General features: G+C 42.3%; 1 protein-coding gene across 2 annotated transcripts in view; it reads right to left on the bottom strand.

The window, feature by feature from the left end:
- Positions 1-18,275, bottom strand: part of LOC111966202 (IQ motif and SEC7 domain-containing protein 1) — a 177,428-nt gene that overhangs the window by 157,540 nt on the left and 1,613 nt on the right. The gene's annotated exons all lie outside the window — the stretch shown is intronic.

Genomic DNA, 18,275 nt, shown 5'->3' with positions numbered 1-18,275 from the left:
TCTCCGTCCACAGCAGCTGATTGGATACCCCTTTCCAGTCCTTCTCCTGGTAGTTCAGCTCTGAACAGATGTGTGCAAACGCACACGCACGCTTGTGTAAACTGTCAAAAGTGCACACATCACACTTGCACAAGTCACAAGTCACATGCAGACATCAAAAACATGCACACGGATGAGATGTGCCTCAATCATCCACATTCCATTTCTATCATTTCTATCTATCTATTTCCAGTGATTGCACAACAGTGGTCAATAAGTTATTTAAGCAATCGGTGGATGGCATGAGTGGAGCGGACCTTTAAGGAATGATACGCGCTGTCAGTCACCAGTATAGTTGTCAAGCGAGCTGCCATGCCTTTATTGACGGACTGGCTGAAAGATGTTTCATCTGCCMCTCAGCTCCACTTAGCTGCTACAGCACAAGCTAAGTAGAAATGTGGCCTGGTGTCTACCAGCTACAATTGAGACTCAGAATACATATTGATCACCGATCTGCATTTTTCAAACAAAATGTTAAAACTAAAGATAGTCAAATAAATGTCTCTATTTCTCTCCCAAAATCAAATCCTAGACTGTTGGCATCAGTGATTTTATAGGTTGGCATGTGTAGACTGTCTGTACAGAGAGCCCGATTTCTCCTCTCCCAACAGAAACTGAAGACTAGCACCGATCCCACAAAAGATGGCTGAATACACAGAAACTCATATTGCAATTTAATTCCAACTGCATTCCAGAATATATTGCTTGGATTTTGAACAGCCTTAGTAATCTTTAGTAAAGGCCAAGGCGAACCAGAAGCATGCACTGGCAGATAGTGAACTGAAATCTTTCAATCTATCACACTACCAGGTATTTACAGACTGCTGGCTGAAGGGTAGACATTGGGCGATTCCAGCGATATAGACGTTACAGTCGCATGCAAAAATCACACCTTTAATCTCACATAACGGAGAAACAAAAATTAAATTAAACTTTTGATGTGTGTCTATAGTACCCCTTGTGGGGAGAAGTGATTGGACCTCGGGTTTGGCTGGTGAGCGTGTTCCTGTAAGACGTTGTGCCATGGGCTAGCACAAGAACGCGCTCTTTGTAAGTAGGGGTTGCGTAGCGACCCTGGGTTTATAAGCGCGCCTATCGACTCTTGTGAAGGCACGCTGGGCTGAGGGTTGAGGGTTCGAGCCGCGCTTCCTACCCGCTTCATTACAATGAAAGCGGAATTCGAAATATTGGCATGATGCTGAAATAAAGCAAATAAGATGCGTTATGGATGTTATAGGAAATGGACAAGCTTTTTGGGTAGACTGAAAATAATAGGGGGGAAAAAGTCTTCGGTCAAAACAAAAACRATAATTTTTCATTTCCATTATTACTTTAGAGAGTAGAAACCGTTATGGATGTTAGTCAGAAATAGACATTCACATCCTAAATATTCCTTTATCAAAATCTATCATAGCACATTTGTTGTCATTTGGAATGTTTAAAAATAATAGGTCAGCAAAAGGCATAGTACATAATTATTGCATAATTAGAGGTAGCCTGAATAATATACAAGGCCAGGCACCACAACCTAACATTGCATTTCTATTTAACTTGATATATAAATAAAAATGTACCTTTACCATTTGAATGGAGACACAAATATAATATTTCTTTTTTTATTACTTTTCTGAAATATTGTAACAAAATATGCAAATGAGAGACTATACTGCCAATCCACTTTTCAGCACACTGGATGAGGTCGGTATTTTTTTTGGGGGGGGGGGGGGRTTTCWTTMGGGGGGAAAATAAATAAATAAATAAATAAACACTCCAGGACTGTTCACAGATTGTCTATATTTCTAATACCTTTTAAATACTTTTTCTGATAAGATGTTTTCGAAGACCCACTTTACATCGGTTGGAACAGAAGTCAAAGCCTTTGTTTATTCCTAATTTTTAGGATGGGAAGTGGTTTATATATTGAAGGGGTTAAACCAAGGCCTCGTACCTTTTAAAGGGTTAATAAATTGTTTTATGATAAACCGTAAGGTCTCCTCTTCTAGGAGACCTCTGTGTGTGTATTAACACCTGTTTAGTGTGTTGTGCCCTTCAGACACTATCAGAAGGCGGAAACCGCCTACGCTCATACTCCTCCTGTCTGGGCCCCACCGTGGCTGTCTGAGGTTCTGAGAATACGACTGGTTGTCTGAGAACACAAGGCTGCCGCAGGCCTGATGAAAACAGCCACCTGTCAGGAGATGCTTGGACTCGTTCACCTGGTTATGACCCTGTACTTGTGATGAAAGGTCAAGTTTCGGTCAAACCCACTTCTAAGCTTTTAATTGCTGACAAGATGGTTGCTGCTGTCAGGGGAAGGTTAGATTTATTAAAATGTTGTTGCCAGGGAAACTCACACAAGGAGGACTGGGAGGCTATATGAGTTACAGGATGTCTTAGACATGTTGCAGAACCTGGGAAGAGCCATCATATACTGCACTCTGTACCAACGTCTGTCTACAATTGTATTACTAAAGGAGAATTGTAATACTTAAAACAAAGAGTGCGTTTCATTTCCATTACTAATGTACGTTTGATAATGATATAGACCTGATCATCTGTTGAAGAAATTGACCAACAATATAAACACACCTTAATTTAAAAAATTGTCTACGCTTTCATTTGACACCACATTTGATGTGCTCCTATGAACTTCACGTCAGTGCTCATGGGGCTTTATACATGGAAATGCCGTTCGACAAAGGCAGCATGAAAACACGGAAAACAAAGAAAGAGGAAGCACAGATCTCATTGTGATGTTTTTTCAGTTTCCAACAAACTGCAACCTGAAACTGAAGACAAAAAAAACAAAAAGTTTATACTACAACTGCAAATTATTTCAGTTTACAGTGTGAAATCAAAGTAAAAACATTACTGCTAGAGATCTGGGTTCACATATTGACTCGTCAGGATTAGGGCTGTGACGGACATGGAATTCTCGGTTTACGTTTATTGGTCAGTCAAATGACGTGGTCGCTGTCATAACCGTTCGAGGAGCTTCTTTGTATTATTATTTTGTGGCCGCACATTTTCTACTCTCCTCTGCTCCTGACTGCATGTGCTGCTTCTGCAGGGAGGGGGAGGGGGGGCGTTGCCTATGCAACAACGTTTCATCCCGTTGTAGAGTCCATAATAGAGCAGAAACGGACTCAACCTCAAATTCCCCAGCCGTCCAGTATTCAGTCATTAGATTTTTTTTTATAACGGTTATAAAAGGTTATTTTTTCATGACAGTCTTCATCCATAACTGTCGGTTACACGGTAATTGTGCCAGCGCTTTTCAGGATCCCAGACACCCTCTAGTGCTCTTTGAGACCACCTCTTCCTCTGATGACCAAGGCTGTATAGCGGCTGGTTCCTGGGGCTATATTTAGCCGTTTACTCAGGCTTCACTGACACAGCCAAGACCCATACACATCACATTCACACTTGGCAACAGCAAGAGTGGCAAAGGTTAAAACGGCCAACCTCCTACAAGTATTACGTAAAACGTAGGAAATCGGCTGCATCAGTCGGGAGAGGCTTAATGGGATAGATTGGGAGGAAACTAAAGACAAACAGAGGTAAAAAATAACATTCGGATGATGCATTCTCTCTCTGCCAGACACGGGATCACAGGATTTTATGGAAACATATTTGTCAACAGCAAAAATGTCAAACCAAGTGGATGCAGTTAGTTTTGTGCATTATGCTGAATAGTTCAACTAACGTAGTGCAAGTGCTCCAAAAAGTAACCGTGTTATATCCTGATACAGACGGCTACTGGTAGAGATTCGGGCGCATTTGTATATTTGTCGACAACCTTGGACCGATGGAGAAGTTGACAGTAGAACTGTCGTACTCTATGCCAAGGGACCTCTGAGTAGTAGCTGTCTCTTATACACATCTAGATGTGTATAAGAGACAGGAAGTTGACAGTAGAACTGTCGTACTCTATGCCAAGGGACCTCTGAGTAGTAGAGTGATGACATATGAGCTTCCTTGTCCGCCCCCCCCCCCCCCCTGTCTTTCTTATTGTTAGCTAGTTGTTGTGAAAGAAACACATTTTCAATCGGAAAGTAATAAAAACTATATCTGGTAATGGTGTGATTATCATTCTATCGTGACCCTGAGCAATGGAGCAAAATGCTTTCTCATGGTGGAAGTTTCTGAGAATCACCATTCTGCCAATAGTTGAGCAGAGATATGAGAGGGAACAAATCCCAATCAGAGTCCAATTAAATTGTGCATTATTAAACGCTTCATAATGAGAATCAAGCTCATCATATTATGAAAAAAGGTACCTGTCAGTCAGCACCCACTGGGCAAAAACTGGTTGAATCAATGTTGTTTCCACGTCATTTCGACCAGAAAATGTAATGTATTCACGTTGAATCAACGTTTTTCACCCAACTTTTAACCTAAATCCAATGACAGGGTGACATTTTTTGGTTGGAGTTCATGTTGAATTCACGCTAGTTGAAAACTCAACCAAATGTATACTGAACAAATATATAAAAGCAACATGCAAAAATGTCAAACATTTTACTGACTTACAGTTCATATAAGGAAATCAGTCAATTGAAATAAATTCGTTAGGTCCTATTCTATGGATTTCACATGACTGGGCAGAGGCGTTTAACACAGGGAAATACTCCCCAGTTTCATTAGCTGTCCGCGTGGGTGGTCTCAGACGATCCCGCAGGTGAAGAAGCCAGATGTGGAGGTCCTGGTCTGGCGTGGTTACACATGCTCTGCGGTTGTACGGCCAGTTGGACGTACTGCCAATTTCTCTAAAACAATGGTTGGAGGCAGCTTATGGTAGAGACATTAACATTAAATTCTCTGGCAACAGCTTTGGTGGACATTCCTGCAGTCAGCATGCCATTTGCAAGCTCGCTCAAAACTTGAGACATCTGTAGCATTGTGTTGTGTGKCAAAACTACACATTTTAGAGTGGCCTTTTATTGTCCCCAGCACAGGGTGCACCTGTGTAACGATCATGCTGTTTAGTCAGCTTCTTGATATGCCACACCTGTCAGGTTGATGGATTAACCTGGCAAAGGAGAAATGCTGACTAACAGGGACGAAAACAAAATATGTGCACAACTTTTGAGAGAAACAAGCTTTTTGTCGCTATGGAACATTTTCTGCAATCTTTTATTTCAGCTCATGAAACCAACACTTCACATGTTGTATTTGTCATTTTTGTTCAGTATAAATCAAAAACTAGAAGTTGAACTGATGTCTGTGCCCAGTGGGCAGAGACTGGGAGGGAGGCTGGAGAAGCATTTCATTTCCACACAGGACGCAGCCAGAATACATATGAGGAAGGTCTAAAGGCCTGCTCCTCAGACCCGTTTCCATTGTGACTACCAGACAAGTCTATCTACGAGAGATTCAAATCAGAAGATCAATGATCTTTGAAATAGATGCGTGAAATGAAGTCACATGATACACCGCACATCTAAGCCTGCAATGTATTTAAAAAAAAGAGTGTTATCAAATGACACAGGGAATGAAGAGGGCATTTCCAGCACCCCTCTCTGTTGGAAATCAAATTAAAAGGGAAGCTCGTGGCTAGACTAGACTCAGGCCCCACGGTAGTGTGTGTGTGCTCCCTCCCACCACCGTCCCACCCCCCTTGGAGTGGCCTTTACGAGAACCACCATCAGATACAGCTAAGAGCTCTCATTAAAGCCATCATTAGCCATCCTCATGGGGGCGGGCCCTGGCTACATCACAGGACACAAACCAAACCTTAAGTCCATCTTAATAGCCCTGATTGGAGCGAGCAGAGGTCAGCACAGCCTGGCTTCCCTCCAGCAGCACGACTCGGGCCACTGAGAAATGTTGGGGCGTGATTCTCAGAGTGTTTGGAGAACTGCACTTCATTAAAGGATGAAGGCTGCTCTGGGGGAATCTGTGTGTGTGTGTGTGTGTGTGTGTGTGTGTGTGTGAGCCCCAGAAGCAAATTGTCTGGCCATTGCCAGAGATTTATAAGTGGGTCTGAATGCAAATCATCCCTGCGTAGACATTAATCTAGAAGGGGGATTTCATTAAGGGTTTTCGCCAGAGAAAGGGAGTTCAGGCGCTCGTAAATTTGGCGTGGCACACTGATTGTTCAGCAGAATCGCCGGGTGAATGACTATACACCAGCAGCCACAGGAAGCAGCTTGCTAGATCATGCTTTAATTTCCTACAGAGGGGTCCCAAAACACATGCTAACACTGTTAGGACAATCTGCAGCCTGCAGTAGTTRCTTCAGAGAGGGCTAGGCTGCGACGCAGATAGTTTTGTAACTAATTACAGTAAAGACGGGGATACAAAGTGCTATATGAAAACTGACTGATTAGAGTTCTATCTGGAAAAGCTTTTTGGCCAAAATGAACAGCCTAAATAAGGACATTTCAAAATGTCAACGCACTATGCAAATTCTCCTGACCTGTTTATCACCTGGATAAACACTTAAGTGGGTTGTTTACTTGGCTGGCCCGTTCAGATGATCTAAAGATTGCTTAGTCTGCAGACACCCTGCTTAGTGGATCCTTTAATACGTCCTCATTGTACACAGTGTGTGTCCCTGAATAAAATTACATAAGACCATCATCAACGCATTAGTTCAAAGCCAAGTTAGTAAGGGGCAATTTATAAAAATGTTTWAAAAAAATCAGAACCGAACATTGTTTCCATAACATATTAATGTTCCAATTAAAGTTGAACATACATTGAAATTATTAACCAACATTTACAAATCTTTTCAGAGAGCTGCCAAACACAGCCATTTCTAAACGCCAATATATGAACATATAACCTTCAGATATATTGGGTAATTAAGCAATATTAATTTGATATAAAACATGATTATTAACTGTGCAATAGACCCTATGAATCTACCCCGTAGAGGACATATTTCATTTCAGTGGAAACTAGAATAATTTTTTTTTTTTTTGAATGTCCCCATAGTACAAATMATTACAACCAAGTCAAAGTGGTAGAACATGCCTGTTCTGGCACTGATCCATTACTTACTGTACACTACAGTACCAACAACAGAAAGGTCCGATTCTCTCTCGGCCCTTCGATCAGTTCTGACTGATGTTCACATGAGCGCCATTGCCGCCCCGAATATGAGGGGCGCTTTAGAGCTGGGCCTGATTTGTCACACTGTCCATCAATATTTCATCAGGCAAGAATGCTTTTCATGTTTGTTTACTCTAGGCTACGTTTCATGATGCATTCAAGTGGCAGCCTGACATGGCCACCCCAGGGTCCTGCTGYAGCAATAGTTGGTGACGCACATACAGTGCATTTGTAAAGTATTCAGACCCCTTCACMTTTTCCAGATTTTGTAAAGTTACAGCCTTATTCTACCAAAAACAGGTTTTTAGACATTTTTTCCAAATGCCTTATTTACATAAGTATTTAAACCTTTGCTAAGAGACTCTAAATTGAGCTCAGGTGCATCCTGTTTCCATTGATCATCCATGAGAGGTTTCTACAACTTGATTGGAGTCCACCTGTGGTATATTCAATTGATCGGACATGATTTTAAAAGGCAAAGGCACCCGATGGTCACTCTGACAGAGCTCCAGAGCTGTCAGTTCCTCTGTGGAGATGGGAGAACCTTCCAGAAGGACAACCATCTCTGCAGCACTCCAKCAATCAGGCCTTTATGGTAGAGTGACCAGACAGAAGCCACTCCTCAGTTAAAGGCATATGACAGCCTACTTGAAGTTTGCCAAACGGCACCTAAAGGACTCCGACAATGAGAAACAAGATTCTCTGGTCTGATGAAAACAAGATTGAACTCTTTTGGCCTGAATGCCAAGCGTGACTTCAGGAGGAAACCTGGCACCATCCCTACGGTGAAGCATGTTGTGGGGATGCTTTTCAGCGGCAGGAACAGGAACTAGTTAGGATTGAGGGAAAGATGAACGGAGCAGAGCACAGAAAGATCCTTGATGAAAACCTGCTCCTGAGCGCTCAGGATTTCAGGCTGGGGAGAAGTGTCACCTTCCAACAAGACAATGACCCTAAGCACACAGCCAAGACAACGCAGGAGCAGCTTCGGGACAAGTCTCAATGTCCTTGAATGGCCCAACCAGAGCCTGGACTTGAACATCTCTGGAGAGACCCGAAAATAGCTGTGCAGCGACGCTCCCCATCCAACCTGACAGAGCTTGAGATGATCTGCAGAGAAAAATGGGAGAAACTCCCCAAATACAGGTGTGCCAAGCTTGTAGCATCTTACTCAAGAAGACTCACGGCTGTAAATCGCTACCAAAGCTGCTTCAAAGTACTGAGTAAAGTGTCTGAATACTTATGTAAATGTCTGCATATACATTTTTTGTTACGAAAAAAGAAACCTGCACACTGCTCTTGCTAGTATTACTGCTCTTTCATAAGTTTTACGTATCGGACTCCAGGCCTACGTCAGAGCTTTTGTGATTTCTTTTTAATTAGCACCCTTATGTAGACATAGCTCCACCCACATCCGTTCAATGCATCGAATGGGGTTGGAGTCGAGGGAAAATAAGTAAGTCTTACCAAATATAACAATGTGCATTTCATAAATATTCTAATAGTGTGTACATAAAACGTATTAAACACGTCTGTAAAACCACAATGAGGACATCCACCCATCAAGCAAGTGTTCATAAATCAMTGGGTACAARGCAAGAAAAACGTCAAAGTAATCTGAAATGGTGGCATTAATTATTGTTCACATRTACAACATAACATTTCATCATCAAGAACGTCAAGAAATAACGTTTGGAGGGCTAKAATTCCAAAACATTATCTTTTGCTCAGAGTATTATTTATTCCCCTGTCTGATGTGTTAACTTTCTTTATGCCACAAAATCAAAAAAAAAGGTAGAAATGTCTTATTTTTTCTCATCTTATTCAACTGTTATCATGCATCTTCAAAACAGATAGCTCTGATGTGCGAATACCTTTTGAAATCTTTTTTTTTTTGTGCAAAAAAAATCTACAAACCTGTTTTTGCTTCGTCATTATGGGGTATTGTGTGTAGATTGTAGAAGGAAAACACAGCCTTATTCTAAAATGGATTAAACTGTAACGTAACAAAATGTGGAAAAAGTCAATGGATCTGAATACTTTCCGAATGCACTGTACACTCACATTTAATACCACCCCAGCCTCTAACTCATATACCAGGGATCATCAACTGTATTAAGCCACAGGACTTTCTTTTTTTTTTTTATCACCCAGTTGGGGAACCCTGTCATAGACCATAGGTCGAATACACACTCTTCCCTATATAGTGCACTCTTGGTCAAAAGTAGTGACTTATAAATAAACGTAAGCATAGCACTAAGTATTAAAGCAGACAAGTGYGCTTTTCGCCAGAGAGAGGCCCATGGCTATGCTCCACTTAGTCAAAAGCCCACTGAGGGATCCAACTGTTTTATGCATAACATCACTTAATTATCCAAGTGCTTTGTTGCAGATGCCTCAGTTGGTTTCTTTAAAACATCTTTAAACCAAGGACCTGGTTTGAATAAATTGTTTATATTTCCTGTAATTTTACTTATAAAATAAATGCTTTTGGTTACATCACTTCTTTGACATCTTGCGGTTCGAGAAACTATCTCTGCAAAGATCGGGTCAGCATCCCAAATATTGTTTACGGCATGTTGGCCATTCAGGGCTGGGAACTGAGCTAGAATGCTAAATGAGAGCTTGCAGATGTATCTGGCGAGATAAGAAATGAAAGTGCTTGCAAAACCCCATTCATTCCCAGGCCCCAGAGGACCTGTTGGGATCAGAGAGGAGCCACTCTTATTAAACCTCCTGCAGCCTTCTAATGCATCACGCAAGAAGAAGACTGGACCAGGCCACAGTAAATACCATGCTACATATACCCATTCTGCTCAATGACAGACTTTTTTAGTTTGCTCAGGTTATGTTTTACTGAGTACAACTGGAGATTTGTGGCCAGCTAGCCTTAAGTAAGTACAAGTGACTTTGTTCCAGTCTGTATTTTGGCATTCAGGTGACAGGATTAAACTAAGCCATGCTATACTGTTTAACAATGAGGACGAAGCCTAACCTTATTTCCTATTTACTTATTGCACCTCCTGGCCTGACGTACACTTACACAACAACTGAATAATGTACTGTACATTTGTCCCGTCTGTCATTCAGAGACTCTTAAATGGTCTCGGGAAGATGCAGCTGTGGACGTCTGTCCTTTACAAGAGCTGATTATAGAAGCTGCATATGGTCAGCACAAATACTTAGACAACAGAGAGCTGACAAGGCAGACTGTTTAGGAAACATTAAGAAGAGCATGAGCCCCTCTCCCCGCCTGTCTCCTCTCCCCGGCTGACTCTGAAACTAACTGCTCCCTCACCTTCCTTTATTTCCAAGAATTGAGTGTGTGTGGTATGAACGTGTGTGTGTGTGTGTGTGTGTGTGTGTGGTAGGGTAAAACAAAGAACTGGATAGCAGGCTGCAGTGAGATTTAACCAGCTTTAAAGGCTCTTCATGGTCAATCCGTTATCTACAGTGGCCACACAGCGTTTACTGTGATACGGCCTCTGCAGAAGGCAGGGCATTCATACTTCTTACGCTTTGTGTAGCAGAGCAGAGCTGTTGCGAAGGAAGTTGTCAAGGAAATGAGTTTGTGTTTTTACAGGACCCCCCCACACCATCAGCCAATCATGTCAACCCGCAGTTATACAGCGCCCTCCGCATTGTTACAAAATTTGGGAGGCACACGGTGACGCTGTACGAAGCTAGAATTGCCCTCTGCGTGTCTCTGGAGGCACCGCAATTGCGTCACACCCTCCATACGAAGCCTCTGACCACATTTGGGATCAAGCATAAATTGGCTTTTACTCAACCTGATCCAGCTCTACTCCAGTTGGAACCAGCTTGGGAATTCAAGCCTATATAGGCGGTGAAATCAAATCAACCCCTGCCTAATCACCCTAACCTGGGGGCTAGGATAAAAACTATTTCAAATACATGTGCAGTGGCCCTCTCCCCTCTCTCAGAGCCTGACATACAGCGCTTCCCAGGGGCTCGCCTCGCTGTGCAGAAACACCCAGGGAGAAACGTGTTTACTTAGCAACACAAGGCCAGGTGTCCCTACGACTCTCTCCACTGGTCTGTGATTTGAAAAGGAGATGTAGGGAAAGAGAGAGCTAATCATGCGCAGGACCCAAGATAAATGTCAGTTTAACAAGAGTCGTCTCATCCAGCAGCTGACAGGATGTTCTTTTTTCTGCCCCTGGTATAAATAGACCCGAGGGGATAAAAATAACACCAAGACTAAAATAAAATCATTAAGGTGGTTTGAGCCAAAATAGTAGGCTAGAAATAAGCAAACTTTCAAGTTCTATGTCCTTGAGAATACCTAAACTCGAGATAAGAGAGGTTTCGGTTTGACATTCAAGACTACGCTGCCTCAATGACACGAAAGGCTGATGATTATCTAGTGTCTGATGATATGACGGAAGGCCTATGCTTTCCACACTGCTTTAAAAGCACGCAGTGAGAAATTAAATAGGCATTAAAAAAAACAAGGACAAAGAGCAGCACGTGAGAAGACCTGAATGACAGAATATGGTCCCGAACGTTATCGTTTTCTGCCAATCTCTATATAATGATTTAGATAATGATCAGTCTCAGTGTAAGTGTCATGTACACATTCCATTTTAATTACATTTTCCTTCAGCTGAAATTACCTTTACAGATGTCAGGCAGTCCTGCTATTTATAAGGAGACAACACAATTTAAAAATTGCCCTCCACATTTATATGCCATTTAGGATTCAGTAACCAACGAGAAAACCAGGAAGGGCGGAAAACGTTTGGCAAGGCGGCATTTGCCACAGAACTTTTCAATCAAGTGTGGCAGCACTACACCYCTTATGATTCAGTTTAATAAAATATATCGACACGAGACTATTTTTCAGTCTATATGCCCTGTCCCAGGGTAAACAAAGTGGTAATGTTGTGCATTTATAGCCCATTTGTTTGTGAGAAAATGTAAAATGGGATAACATTTGTTTTATATTCAAACCTGGGTTGACTTGGCTACCTAAACTTTTTCAATCCAAAATGATTAACTTGAATTGTTCATTTAACACAATGGCTGACATAGACTGTGAGTACATTTTTTATTAGGCCTACAGTGGGCAGGACTAAACGATGCAAACCTGTATAAAGCAAGCTCCGCCGTGTGAGTTTTACTGTCCAGTCATGTTGCTTTCTCTGCGTCTGTGTATAGGAAACCCGCCGAGTCTTTTAAAATATAATATTAACAGGTACAAGGTCGCTGCAGTTTCACAGGATTTTCATCTTCCCCAAGGAGGAGTTTTTTAAAGCCATGTGACCTGATTAGAACTCTGGTCTCATCCTAGCCCATATTAAACCTTTTTACAACAGATAAATCAAGTCATGTGGTACAATACCCAGAGTTGTACCTGTTTAGGTTACCAGGTCAGGAGAAACTACATGCCGAGATAAAAAAATAAATTCACCACACAACTCTGGAACCTGTATAAAACCCACTTAACATTCATAATCTCTGTCATATTTAATCAGGATCATAGAGGAAGAGCACAGACTGCTAAGTAACCAGCATCACATAGCCTAGGCCTCCAGTACTATCTCTCAGTGCCATCACCTATAATGTAAACCCTGGAAGGCTGATGCTATGTATTGTCCAATTAGAGGCTTTAAAAGCTACCGTACGCCATATTGGTACTCCCCAGAAACAGCAGTCCTCCACAGGAAATAATGGAATTCTACAGGACAAAATGATGTGCATTTCTTTGTTAAAGTGGGGACATTATCACTAATACTTTCTAAAAATATACTTTAAGGAATAGGTTATATTTTAAATTATGTTCAGTTCACATAATATAATTTAAAAGTATGCATTAAGGTGTCTGTAATAGAATTGACTTGTCAAAAACGAATGTAGACGTTCTCCCGAGTGGCGCAGCGGTCTAAGGCACAGTCTATCGCAGCACATCGCAGTGCTTGAGGCATCACTACAGCCCCGAGTTTGATCCCGGCCGTGACCGGGAGACCCATGAGCACAATTGGCCCAGCGTCGTCCAGGTTGGGGGAGGGTTTGGCCAGCTGGGATGTCCTTGTCCCATCACGCTCTAGCGACTCCTAGTGGCTTGCCGGGCTCCTGCAAGCTGACTCCGCTCGCCAGCTGTACGGTGTTTCCTCCGACACATTGGTGCGGCTGGCTTCCAGGTTAAGCGAGCAGTGTGTCAAGAAGCAGTGTGGCTTGGCAGGGTCGTGTTTTGAAGGACGCACGGCTCTCGACCTTCGCCTCTCCCGAGTCCATATGGGAGTTGCAGCAATCGACTGTAACTACCAATTGGATATCACAAAATTGGGGAGGAAAAGAGGTAAATGTAAAAAATAAAACTATATGAATGTAGACATTAATAAATAATTACTACATATTTTATTCAACGGAGGAGTAGCAAAATGGCTGTGCGGTGGTTCAATACGTCGCCCCGTCAGTCATCCAGGTTTTATATACATCATTGGCTATCACCCAACCAATGATGAACACTGAGTGTACAAAATATTATGAACACCTGCTTTTTCCATGACAGACTGACAAGGTAAAAGCTATGTTCCCTTATTGATATAATTTGTTAAATCCACTTCAAATCAGTGTAGAWTAAGGAGAGGAGACAAGTTAAAGGAGTTGTAAGCCTTGAGACATGGAAAAACTCAATATTAGGAAGGTGTTSTTAATGTTTTGTACACTCAGTTTATATAAACTAGAGCCGGGACGATATACCGAAACTTGTTGACACCAACCACTTATTGTGGACATTTTGCAGATGTCGTTCATTATGATAAATAACCTATAGGGCACAACTAGAGAAATGTGAAGTTTGAAATAAGTTTGCTAATATGGGTGATTGTTGATGGGACAATTGATAGCTGTGTCGTTCCATGTCATTTCAGCAAGCCATGACACCCACCATCTCAGATTGTTCTGAAATCATTTTTGGTAGCTAGAAACAGATAAGCATTCCCGCAACATTATTGTTTATAATATAATCTCAGAGAAATTAAGTTAATTGATTGGTCCCGAATAGGCCATTTTAATTAATAGGAGTCATATAATATTCAATAAATATAATACCCAACATCCAATTTGGAAGAAACTTTTTTCTAACAAAGAGTCAGACATGAAGCATCCAACGAAATGGTAAAAAGCCACCCACGGAGCCCCAACACCCCACGCCAATCCCAACCCAACAAGTACACAGTATCAGTTCTCTATGTCTGACAAGTAGTATGGAACTGCGACTTAGAGTATTATTTCTTCATCCTATATAATGTTCTCAGGGAATTTGGTGATGGTTACTACATGATTCTACATGTGTAATTTCATCGTTTTGATGTCTTCACTATTATTCTACAATGTAGAAAAGAGTAAAAAAATAAAGAAAACCCTTGAATGAGTAGGTGTGTCCAAACTTTTGACCGGTAGTGTACATATAACCTCAATTACATCGACTAACCTGTACTCCCACACTGACTCGGTACCCCCTGTATATAGCCTCATTGTTGTTACTCTTATTTTTCTACTTTAGAAAATATTTACTAAATTAACTAAACTGCATTGCTGGTTAAGGGCTTTTAAGTAAGCATTTCACGGTTCTACACCTGTGACATTTGGCGCATGTGACAAATTTATTTTGAATGGACTTTTAAACAGTGCTAAATTGAGGAGGGTAATCCTGACAGCTTGTGTATCACTCGGTCTGTGATATATGCTCCATTACCCTAACCTATCCCGCCCTGCCTTGCCCTCGGCGGCTAAACCTCCTATCATCCCCAGACAAGAGCCACCCAGACTGCCCTCCTACATAAAAATGAAACATGGAAGTAATTGCATAATTGATCTATCCCAGAGCTTGTACCGCATTCCATAAATATCCTGGATTTATGTCCCTGCCCCACACATGAAATCCACTTAAAAGACTAGCACACCGAGTCTAAGCTAGCCTGGCATGGGAGAGTCCTCAGCCAACTGAGGTTACCAAACAGGGAGCAGACAGACTCCATGACACTAGTGAACCTGACAGCCTGGAGGCTCAGTCTGGTCTCTGGGATGAGTGACCAGGACGGAGAGAGGTTGAGATGATGATGAAACCATGGGAAAGCCATGGCAGTGTTTTGTATTGACGACAAAACAAATAATATGACCCTCAGACAGTCATACTGCAAATCTATTTTTGAGTCTAATGCCCGCCAACCGGATGCAAGATAAAACTTGATTTACACAATTAGATTACATAATAGCCCACTACTTTGTAAACATGGTTACCACAAAATAGATGTAATGATAACAAAGCCCATCAAGTCAGGAGCAAAGGAATAAAATGCACTCAAATGAAGAAAAAAAAAATTGCTTAGAATGATTTCAAGGACATTTCATTCATATGAAATGTTGGAAACCCTATTGAAAACGAATTGCTCCGCACAATATCTCCCAGGTGCTTGAATGAAATGCACAGTGCCTCAAAGGTTTCCAAATAAGGTCATATTCCAAGCTCTGTATGGCAAAACTTCTATGAGATCAAACTGTGCATAAAGCTTCCATTTAATGTGCCCAGCAGCTCAGACCCACAGGGAGAACGCGGTAGTAGCCTATTGATGGACAGTTCTATTACGGACAGTTTCACATGACCCTCCCCTTGTACTGTTAAAAAAAAAAAAGTAGTGCAAAAAAAAGTAGTGCACACACTACCCTCTCATAAAATGAACTAAAACATAAGGATTACCACCACATTTAACAATAACTCTAGCAACCTGGTGTTTATAAACATGGATATCAACTTGACCACTTCAGCATGGTTTTGTGGCACAGTCGATGGGTTGAGGGTTCGCCAACCAACACAACTCTCCTTGCCTGTCTCATTACACTACAATCATTGACTACAGCTCAGCATTCAACACCATAGTACCCTCCAAGCTCATCATTAGGCWTGGGGCCCTGGGTCTTAACCCCGCCCTGTGCAATTGTGTCCTGGACTTCCTGACGGGCCTTCCAGGTGGTGAAGGTAGGAAACAACATCTCCACCCCGCTGATCCTCAACACTGGGGCCCCACAAGGGTGCATGCTCAGCCCTCTCCTGTACTCCCTGTTCACCCATGACTGCGTGGCCATGCACGCCTCCAACTCAATCATCAAGTTTGCAGACAAGACAACAGTAGTAGGCTTGATTACCAACAACGACGAGACAGCATACAGGGAGGAGGTGAGGGCACTCGGAGTGTGGTGTCAGGAAAACAACCTCTTACTCAACGTCAACAAAACAAAACAAAAAGGAGATGATCGTGGACTTCAGGAAACGGCAGAGGGAGCATCCACCTATCCACATCGACGGGACAGTAGTGGAGAAGGTGGAAAGCTTTAAGTTACTCGGCGTATACATGACAGACAAACTGAAATGGTCCACCCACACAGACAGTGTGATGAAAAAGGCACAACAGCGCCACTTCAATCTCAGGAGGCTGAAGAAATGTGTCTTGTCACCTAAAACCCTCAAACTTTTACAGATGCACAATTGACAGCATCCTGTCGGGCTGTATCACCGCCTGATACGGCAACTGCACCACCCTCAACCGCAAGGCTCTCCAGAGGGTGGTGCGGTCTGCACAACGCATCACCGGGGCCAAACTACCTGCCCTCCAGGACACCTACAACACCCAATGTCACAGGAAGGCCAAAAATATAATCAAGGACAACAACCCAAGCCACAGCCTGTTCACCCCACCACCATCCAGAAGGTGAGATCAGTACACGTGCATCAAAGCTGGGACCGAGAGACTGAAAAACAGCTTCTATCTCAAGGCCATCAGACTGTTAAACAGCAATCACTAACTCAGAGAGGCTGCTGCCTACATACAATGATCAGCTAAGGGGGAAATGTTCACCAACAGGTRTCTGGGCCAAAGCGCCACGCTACCAATAAGCAACGCATAACTGCATAGCAATTACTGACATCGAGCGCTTATCATCATAGTTTGCGTTTTCAACACCACAATCAAATTGACATACTCTATCTCAACAAACAGAAAATGCATCCCTCCCTACTCAGTATCAAACGCCTGGCTTGACAATCTACGAATGTCATTAAACTTTTTGCTGGTTTGTAACGGATGCCTCTTTCCATTCCTCAAATGGCCGGGGCACAGTTTGAATGCTGGAATTATATTCGAGCGGAACGGATGAATGTGCGCAGGTAGCCGACAAGAGACTTTTGAAGTAGCCTAATCGGAGTATTTGTGACAGGTTATGTTCATCCCACACATAAAAAGGTAATACATTTAAAAAAGTTAAATGGACAAATATTTAGGCTATATTGAAGCGTTAGGTTCTAGGTCATAAATAGTGACTCGGATCGGAAAGGATGCTAAACGTGTGTTGAGCTTTCCGAAATAACTGGGCCTGCTGGAAGCACAGGCCTATGTGGCTAGAGTGTATAGGATGACCTGTGAAAATGATGATTGGCAACAAACAGCGCATCAGAAGTAAAAAATCAGCCAGACTGTCCTGTGTCTTTCTAGACCTTATAAAATCGGTCCAGAGTAGACCTGCAACTGATCCAAACGGAATGAAACATTCAAATAACTGGGTTTTTACATCCATTATTCAAATGACATTTTCACTGCTGTTTACAGCCTAGAGTAGAATTGAACTAAATTGTACGGACTTTAAAACAACAATGCAAATATCCGTTGCATTGTGGTACTGTAGGCCAGTCGAGGTAGGAAATTGTGTTGTCCCTAAGGCCATACAAATTGTATTAACAGTATAACTGATTTATTTTGTTGAAAAGTGAGGTGAGCCTCCAAAAGAATATTTTAAAAAATCATCATAAAGAAAATACAAGTTGCACTGCTTGTAATAATACTAAACAACCTTTTTACAACATGTAGCAGCCTCACCAAGATATTTTAGCCTTTTGGTATTGTAGCAAACGGTCGCTGGTGTGAAAGACAAAACAAATCTACACAGTGGCAATAGGGTTAATCCGCTTGCTGGGAATTGTAACGTGGCTCATATAGCTAGGTTTGCTTCACTACCCCCATACTTCACTGCCCTCATACCCGTCGCCAAACCCACTGGCTCCAGGTCATCTACAAGTCTCTGCTAGGTAAAGCCCCGCCTTATCTCAGCTCACTGGTCACCATAGCAGCACCCACCCGTAGCACGCACTCCAGCAGGTA

This window comes from Salvelinus sp. IW2-2015, linkage group LG7, assembly GCF_002910315.2.
Source record: "Salvelinus sp. IW2-2015 linkage group LG7, ASM291031v2, whole genome shotgun sequence".
NCBI classification, from domain to species: Eukaryota; Metazoa; Chordata; class Actinopteri; order Salmoniformes; family Salmonidae; genus Salvelinus; species Salvelinus sp. IW2-2015.
Note: the sequence above shows the minus strand (reverse complement) of the source record. Positions and strands in the feature narration are given on the sequence as shown.